This window comes from Silene latifolia, chromosome X, assembly GCF_048544455.1.
Source record: "Silene latifolia isolate original U9 population chromosome X, ASM4854445v1, whole genome shotgun sequence".
Classification (NCBI taxonomy): Eukaryota; Viridiplantae; Streptophyta; class Magnoliopsida; order Caryophyllales; family Caryophyllaceae; genus Silene; species Silene latifolia.
The window spans coordinates 46,714,787-46,724,797 of NC_133537.1; positions in this window are offsets into that span (position 1 = coordinate 46,714,787).

Here is a 10,011-nt window from a genome sequence, read left to right on the forward strand (position 1 = left end):
TAGGATTCCAAATAAACCAACACCATTATTCTGCATGAACCATTTCACCATCTTCTGCTTATTTACATCATTGAGACCCCTCACATTCCAGAAACTGATGCTATGCATTAAGACTGCGAGGAGGGGGGTCCTACCACTATGCACCTTCCCTCCCCCCCTCTCTCTTGTAGCGAAGCCATTCAGGGCATCAATGAATGTATATGGTCCTACACTACCAGTAACCTTAGCACCATTCAAACCACTTTGCCTATTTATTCTCATGATCAGTCTAGCAGGAGTTGATTTTATAGTTCTAGACAAAGGTGGGAACACTTTTCTGGGGTGAATAATGGATTAGGCTGATCAAACACAGATGGTGAAGCCACATACTTCTGAACTAGCCTCCACACCTGTTGTGACCTAGCCTTCTGCTGAACCTTTTTAGTCCCAGTTTTAGGTGGAGCCTTCCTACACTTGCTCTTGTCATAGCCCATACCATTACAAATGTCACAAAATACTGGCAGCCATTCATAAGCAACAGTCACCTCTATCACTTTCCCTGTTTCATCCAAAAACCTAACCTTCTGAGGCAGCTTTTGATTCAGCTTAAGCTCAACCATCACTCTAGCAAAACTCAATCTAGTTTTCTCAATGGTTGCATCATCCTTCTTCACATACTTACCAACTAGCCCAGCAATAAGAGGTGGGCAATCCCCCCAAAATTTGATAGGAATTCCAGAGAGCCTCACCCACACAGGGACCTCATCTACAGGCTCCTTAATCAAGTAAACATCAACATCCCAGGGTTTAATAACAAGTGGTTTATATCAAACAAATAATGCCCAGACTTCAACACAGCCTTCATATTATCATATTTCTTAAATCTAACAATAAAGATACCAATGGCCATGAATGAGACACGATCAACATCATACATAGCCCAAATTCTGAAAATAAACTCCTCAATAACCTACCAAAGAGGGTTTGCACCAAGAATATAGCAATAGACAGAGTTATTCCAGAATTCTACCTCTTTTTTTATGTGCTCATGAGTACATTGGAGTAAATCATAGAGTTCTTCCTCCTCAACTATCATTTCCATTACCAAAACATTTATTCGTCCTTGACGTACCGTCCAGCCGACTGATTCTGCTCTTCAACATCCTCATTCAAATTCAACACAGGAATTACATTCAGTTCGCCCATTGATTTTGTTTGTTTCGCATCAGCGGACGTAGGTCCCTTAGATTCCGAAGTTGGGAGCTTGAATCTGAACTCGCACATCCTTTGTAATAACCGCCCCATTAAGGACCCGTTGACTAGCCATTGACCGACCTTAGACACTTGGTAGACCCTTATGAACCTTTCATACAAACGAACTTAGCACTTGGTGACCTTTTGATGTGGAGAACTCGATCTAGCGTAGACTACTCGATCGAGTAGTCTAGAGACTCGATCGAGTAGAGGCCACTCGATCGAGTAAGTCACATACTCGATCGAGTACGACAGTTTCAGTGGTAAGTTATATATCGTGAAGTCGTGAACCCAAAATCAGTTTTCATTTCATTCCTTCCTAAACCTAATCGTCGATACATTTCCTCTCACCCCCATCTTCACCTCTTAAGATCCTTTATGCTTGGGGACACCATGGGAGTTGAATCTTAAGTCGGGTAGCGGTCTTGTCGTTGAAATGCCGAGTATAGGTGAGTCATCATAATCATACATAGATTTGTTTATGGTTAGGGTTGTTAGTAATAGGGTTTTCCCTACTGTTTTGATAGGTGTCTATGGTGGTTGCGTTGTCTTCGCACAGTTATATACAATGTTGATGCTTATTGCTAAAGGTAGGTTTTTCTACTCAGTATTGTTGATTGTTTGTCTTGTATGATGTATGGTATCGTTTATTGTGACAGTGATGTTATGTTTGTATATGGGGTGCATCCCTGGCTAAGTGGAGTCATCTCGGGAATGACTTCACTCTCTTGATTCACCCCTTGTGGTCCCCATCACAAGGGGGATGTGCACATTAAGGAACATGGGTTATTCGCTCGATGGAGAAGAGCGGGGCTTAGGTGGGAACGACTGCAGCCCCCCACTGGCGGTGTGGAATACTTGTTGCAACAGGTATTCTGGCAGGACTACACACTGTAGTGTATGGTCAGATGATTGGTGATGTGACGATGTTGGGGAATTGTGATTGTATGTTGTATCTGGTGTTATCTGTTGTTCTTCAGTTACTGACCTTGTGTGGTGTTGTTTGTCTTTCTTCTTGTTATGTGTCTGCCGTGATCCATTATGGTGAGCAGTCAGTCTTAGCAGGTGTTGATATGTGGAGCTTAGCTGGGTGCTTTGGAGGGACGAGTCTATCACCGAGTCATGGCATGGATAGTATCACCGTAGTTGATAGTTGTTTTATCAGTTGTACCCTCTTCTTTTATTGAGTTAAACTTGTAATAAACTTAATTGTTCTTTTATTGACGTTATGATATTTACTATTTCTCGGGCAACCAAGATGGTAATGTCCTTATCTGCTAGGGAAGGTCTTGTTAAGGCACCTTGGTAGATGGGGGTGTTACAAAGTGGTATCAGAGCGTCGATTTTGGAACATGTAACCAATGAACCTAATGAACGTAGTGAGTCTAATAAAATGAACCTGGTGTATGTGTGTTGGGAGCCCCTTGAAATTTGCTTGATTTTGGGTGAGAAGGCGCCCTCATTCTAAAATCCCGGCCCCAATATGCTTAAGCCAGCCACTTCGAATGGGGATATTGAGTTGGGAATTGTGTGTGCCTGCGTGAGTAATATGCAGTTGTATGTTATATATGTACTATAAGGGTAATGTTTTGTGTGTGTGAATGATAGGAACATGTGATGCGTAACTGTTTATATAGTCATATATGCGTAAGTGTGTGAGATTATATCGTGACATGTAAAGTGATAATTGATTCACAAGTTGGTAATGTTTGATAAAATGGTATGAATATGCTGCGTGGTAGGGATTGACATGAATATGTATAAATAGAATATCATTATTGTCCTGTACAATTATGTGAGTTAAGGTACGTAATGATCAAACTGAATCGTATGTTGTGTGACATGTTGTAGAATAGAAATTGTAATGTCTTGAGAGTACGGAAAATGTGTTAAATGCAAGGTAATGTTAAACAATAGTGGTGGTATAGAAATAATTAGTGACGAGTTCTAAGTATGCCTTAGACTCTGAATGAATTGTTATTTTGCAGGAATGACTAATCGGAATCGTAATCTTTGTCGCTTGTTTTGATTTACTCGACCGAGTACAGGGGACAACTCGACCGAGTAAGCCTTACTCGACCGAGTAGGAGGGTCACTCGATCGAGTTTGATAGAAAAAAGAATCCATGCTTATTCTGCCAGCGTCAAAACTCGACCGAGCAACCTCAACTCGATCGAGTAGAGGCTACTCGATCGAGTATCGCCGCTACAGTAACACGGGCTCTTAAAAAAAATCTTTTGAGACTTATAAACCTCAATTCTTTCGTTCTTTCTTCTTATTTCCCTCTTTCAAACCCTAAGTTCTCTCTTAAACTCTCATCTTTACAAAACTTTGGTAAATCTTGTGCTTGATTCTTCCACACCTCCCTAAGTTCATCCACTAAATCCGTTTGCAAACTTATTCAAGGTAAATTTCTACTCTTTTCTATGATTTTAATCAATTTGTAGTATGTAATGGTGTTGGATTTTTTGGAATTTCGGTTTATACCCAAAGTTTTGCATTATAATTGTTGGATTTTGTTAGAAATCACCTTGAATCATTGTTATTGATGTTAGAAATTGCAAAATTGAACCGATTTGTGACCATATGTGAACCGAATTTTCTAGAGTTTATTCTTAAAATTTGATGTTTTTTCATCTTTTGCATCTCTAAAGGTCGAAATAGGGTAGGGAATGCTACTAATATCATGTTTAGTGATTGATTTTGGTTGATTTCATCTTAAATTTCGTCTTAAAACTACGTCTTAAAAGTGCCCAAAATTAAAATTTTATCTCAACTTTTGTGATAATAATCGATTTGTGACCTTGATTTTTGAGAGAGTATGGTCCAATTACTTCTACCACTTATGAAAACTTGGTGTTTTGGATATTTGAAACCCTTCTTTTTATAAAATTATAAGAGTAAAGGGAAGGGGAAAATTCTTGTTTTGTCTCAAGATTTTACATGTTTTGGCGAATAAATCCACTTTAATTATTGTTTTTCTCCGTATGAATTCTTTGGAAAGTTTACTTTGAGATTTTCAAACCTGATGTGTGGCTAAACCATGTTGAAATAGATGCCCAGAGCTGCTGCTGCAACTCGACAAAGCAAAAGGTCACGTGCCGTTAAGCCATAGGTAGGGAAAGGAAGTTAAGGGACCTGCTGTTCCACCATTTCCTGACTACCTTATGGTAATCTTTGCTGATTTTAAGCAAAGAGATGCTTTTGTAGAGTTGATGAGTCGCCCCATGAGACCCACTAGGTGCATCGACAAGGGTATTTTGGAGGATCTGAAAATAGAAGTAGATGTCCGGCATATCTTTGAGACTCTGGGTTTGGAGGGGCTATATCACTTGAGGAAACACTCTTATGCCTTTTTTACCTTAGAGTTCATGAGTGCCTTCACTTACGATGTGGTTGAGAAGATGGTAAGTTTTCGGTTGATGAACACTAGTTTCTACTTGACCCTTGACCAGTTCTCCGATCACCTGAGGCTTTCACGGACCAAGAAGGGATATCTTAGAGATGTCCCGACTGAGTGTGGTGCCAGTGGCTACATGCCTTAGTTCTCTGGTAGACCTGTCCCTACTACGAGTAACATGTTGATTAATGACGTTCAACATGTGACTTTGAAGATCTTTCTCCAAGCTCTGACCTATTTTCTCTATGGTAGGAAAGATGTGAGTAAGCTCAACTCACACGAGGTCATGTTATTTGTTGCTTACCTAAACCCCACCCGTGTGGAGCGCGTTGCTTATAGTGCCCCGACCATCGTGTGTGCCAGTTTGGCCTTGATGGCCAAGTCTTCGACCCGTTACCTTAGTTGTGGTGCTATTGCCACCCGCCTAGCAGAGAGGTTGACTAGTTTTGAGGCCTCTTCGGCTCTCAAACCTTTGGTTCCGGTTGTTAAAACTTTGAGCAGGGCTTACTTCATCTCTCAGAAGTGGCTGAGAGTGTTGGCTGATGGTGGGTTAGCTTAGAGGGTGAGAGGTAGGAGTTGGATGAGAGTACCCGACCCGGACCACCTTCTAGTGACGGAGCCGTTGGCTGAGAGTGACCTCCCCGAGCAGACCTACATGCAGAGGCGAGGCCAGAATTATAATTTTGGTGTAGCAAAATATAAACTCAAGGTAAAGTGTATAGATAATTAGTATGAAAGCAGTAAATATTGGTGTAGCAAAGCACGAGATTCTAACTGAATTTTTTGTTTTTGGTGTAGCGGCTGCTACACCGAAGCCGAGTGTGGCCTCGCCCCTGCCTACATGATCCTAGGTGACCTCCTAAAGGAGATGCCTGAGCCGGTTGAGGGAGGCCATGCTACACCAGAGGACCAGGTGCCCAGAGTGGGGAGAGTCCCCAGAAGAGTGGGAGAGGTGGTTGGAGAGTCCCAGCCAGTGCAGCCCGGTCCACCCCTATACCAGTATCTCCGCTATCCGTCTTCCTTCAGCCCTCAGATGTAGGTTATCGAGCTGACCGAGAGAGTGTCCAACGCCTCAGTGCTTCGAAACCTTCATGAGATGGCCTACATGCAGGGTGTGGGAACCAACATAGCCCAACCAGTTTAGTGGTGAGGCGTGGGGAACGATAGTGGAGTCTTTCACTCCTACAGAGTAGACCCGACCACATGGGGAGTTTCTGAGAGCTATCCCTACGGATGTCTAATACCATGGAGAGCAGGGGGAGACCCCGGCACGGGAGCGGCCACCAGAGGAGGCACGTCAGGAGCCGGCACATCAGGAGGAGGAGGAGATGAGGAGATGAAGCAGGAGCGAGGTGGCGACCTCGAGTGATTTTCTTGTTTGTGTTGTTTTAGTGGACTTATGTTTACTTGTTACCTTTGTTTGATCGTACTTGGATTTATCTCGGTTTGTATTTGGCCATAAGACCGTATTTTGTTAGATTTTCTAGATTCCTTATGTAGGTATGTGATGTCGGGGATGAAACCCCGGAGATTGATATAATTTCTTTGCTTCATGTCGCTTTTGGAGGCATCCTGACCAGCGGTTACTCGATCGAGTTCCCTCAACTCCATCGAGTACCTGCATATGATATATTAGGGAGCATTCTATTCTCTACGTACTCGATCGAGTTCAGGTAAGGCTACTCGATCGAGGAACTTTAACTCGATCGAGTGCCCCTGTTTGTGTTTGTAATCCGTTTCCTTGTATTATTTGACATCATGATGAGAGTACTTTGTTGATAATATATATCGTTCTCATGGCTATTAGTCACGTTCTTATGCTTTATATTGCAATACATATGATATCAAGACGGTATACACTAGTTTTCATCCTATGTGCTTACGAATTTCATTAGATATCGTTCTAAACGGTCGTAAAGTTTATATAGTTTCAAGGTTGTCATGTTGAGTAATCATGTTTTAGTAATGTCACATAAACAATTAAGTAAATTCCATATATATTGGCTTGGTATCGCCCCGCAGAATTTAATCATTGTGTGTGTTATTTTCTTTATTTAGTGTACCCACATGCATACATGTTATACAAGTAATGTCAGAGAGGGTTAGATTGTAATTGTTGATTTCATCATGTGTTGGATCATCTCGTCATGTCAAAATTATGTGGCGATTTTATTTTTTTGTAATATTTATATCTCGTCATGAAGGTGAACTTCGGGGACGAAGTTCCTAAAATATCGTCTTTTAAGTACTTCGTTGGTAATGTAATTGTTATTTTGGTTGTATATTTCAATTGTTGTTCAAGTAATTTAGATATTTGTTAAGTAATCTAATTGTTGTGTGGATGATTTTAACGAACATTAAATAATGTAGTTGGTAATTTATGCAAGGGATGTTTAATGAGTTAATTTGTTGTGAATAGTAGGTTGATTGTGATAGAATTGTATGACGTTGTATGGTGTTAAGCTCGTCTGGTATAATGGAAGTGATAGTTGTGTTTGTGTATCTTTTAACTGTTAACATGCGAGTGATGGCTCGGAAGGAAGTTGTGTTTGATGGTCATATTTGTGAAGGTAGATGATGATGGTGAGTAGTCGGCATGGGCAGTTGAGTGGTGGTCCTTGAGTTGTGGGAGATGATGAGTTGAACTTCGGGGACGAAGTTCTTTTTAAGGGGGGGAAGACTGTAATACCCGCCTCATTAGGTACCCATTGACTAGACGTTAACCGACCTTAGACACTTAGTAAATCCTTGAGAACCTTTCATACAAACGGACTTAGAACTTGGTGACCTTTTGATGTGGAGAACTCAATCTAGCGTAGGCTACTCGATCGAGTAGTCTAGATAGTGGAGAACTCAATCTAGCGTAGGCTACTCGATCGAGTAGTCTAGATACTCGATCGAGTAGATGCCACTCGATCGAGTAAGTCACATACTCGATCGAGTACGACGGTTTCAGCGGTAAGTTATATATCGTGAAGTCGTGAACTCAAAATCAGTTTTCATTTCATTCCTTCCAAAACATAATCGTCGATACATTTCCTCTCACCCCCATCTTCACCTCTTGAGATCCTTTATGCTTGGGGACACCATGGGAGCGGAAGCCTGAATCGGGTAGCGGTCTTGTCGCCGGAATGCCGAGTATAGGTGAGACATCATCATCATACCTAGATTTATTTATGGTTAGGGTTGTTAGTAATAGGGTTTTCCCTACTGTTTTGAAAGGTGTCTATGGTGGTTGCGTTATCTTCGCACGGTTATATGCGGTGTTGATGCTGATTGCTAAAGGTAGGTTTTCCTACTCAGTACTGTTGATTTTTTTGTCTTATATGATGTATGGTATCATTGATTGTGTTTGTATATGGGGTGCGTCCCTGGCTGAGTGGAGTCATCTCGGGAATAGATTCACGCCCTTGATTCGCCCCTTGTGGTTCCCGTCACAAGGGGGATGTTCACATTAAGGAACATGGTGTAACACCCCCATACTCCAAGTGCCTTACCAGGACCACTCAGGTATAAGGATGCCACCATCTCGGTTACCCGAGGCATTATATTCATAAGACAATAACGAAACAACTTAAAATAATATAAGCTTAGTGAAAGGTTACAACTGAAACCAAATACCAAAATTCGATACATGTTCTCAAAACCAACTGTCTACTGAACTAACTGAAATGTTATAAAACTAGCAAAGCTACAGCGGAAGACTTATATCGTCAGACGGTGGCACATCCCAGCTATCCCAAAGACTCAACTCAAACTCGCTTTCAATTCTCGCTCACCATCCTCGAATGGATCACCGCAGGTTTTACAAAACAACAACCGGGGTCAGTACTAATCACACAACTTATATATATCAACAATACGATAAACAGACAGCTTAACCGTCACACACACACAATCACACCAATCCCATCAATCTCAATCACCGACTGTCCACTGGACCAGCCCTGCCAGTGGGGGACCGCAGCCGTACCCACCAAATCCCCGCTCCTCATATTGAGCGATAACCCTGTCCATTAATGTGCACATCCCCTTCCGTGGCGGGTTCCACGAAGGGCGAAACCAGGGCGTGAAGCCACTCCCGCAAGTGACTCCACTCAGCCGAGAAGCATCTCGCGAACCAGAAACCAACAAACACAATCACAATCACAACCGTCACAACACAACTACGATATTAAGCAATCAATCTCAACACATCAACAATCATCCCATTATGGGACTAATACTGAGTAGGATATCCTACCTGGAAAGCACAACTATCAGACGGTCTCTACAGCTGTATCAAAAAGGCTCGTCTACAAAACCTCCTCCTATCATACAAACATACAAACACTACCGAATCAAAATCTACACAAAAACCCCCAAATCCCCATATTAGGGTTTAACCAACTTAAAGGAAAAACAGTAAAAAGGGTACATAGATCTTACCCTCGACGCAAGGATTCCAATGGTATAACAAACGATGAAAACCGACCTTCCAAACTCCGGGATTTGCTAACAATGCGATTAGGGTGATGAACGTACTTGCTTTCTCTCTTTGACAGTAAATTAGGTTTTAGAAAAATGTTTAGAATGACGACGGAAGAGATTATATACCTTAATCGCATAATTAACAAAACCCGAGAAATAACTCCCCGTAAACCGGCTACTCGATCGAGTATCTAAGGTACTCGATCGAGTACCCCCTACTCGATCGAGTATCATAGTTACTCGATCGAGTACCCAACAGGTCAGCAACTATTTTAAAACGCAACTCACCCTTACTCGACAGAGTAAGGCCTACTCGATAGAGTACCCGGAGACTTATAAATACGGAGTATTACACATGGGTTATTCGCTCGATGGAGAAGAGCGGGGCTTAGGTGGGAACGACTGCGGTCCCCCACTGGCGGTGTGGAATACCTCTTGCGACGGTATTCTGGCAGGGCTACACACTTTAGTGTGTGGTCAGATGATTGGTGATGTGACGGTGTTGGGGAATTGTGATTGTATGATGTATCTGGTGTTATCTGTTAATCTTCAGTTACTGACCTTGTGTGGTGTTGTTTATCTTTCTTCCTGTTATGTGTCTACCGTGATCCATTATGGTGAGCAGTCAGTCTTAGCAGGTGTTGATATGTGGAGCTTAGCTGGGTGCTTTGGAGGGACGAGTCTATCACCGAGTCATGGCATGGATAGTATCACCGTAGTTGATAGTTGTTGTTATCAGTTGTACCCTCTTTTTTTATTGAGTTAAACTTGTAATAAACTTAATTGTTCTTTTATTGGCGTTATGATATTTACTATTTCTCGGGCAACCAAGATGGTAATGTCCTTATCTGCTAGGAAAGGTCTTGTTAAGGCACCTTGGTAGATGGGGGTGTTACATCCTTACCCTA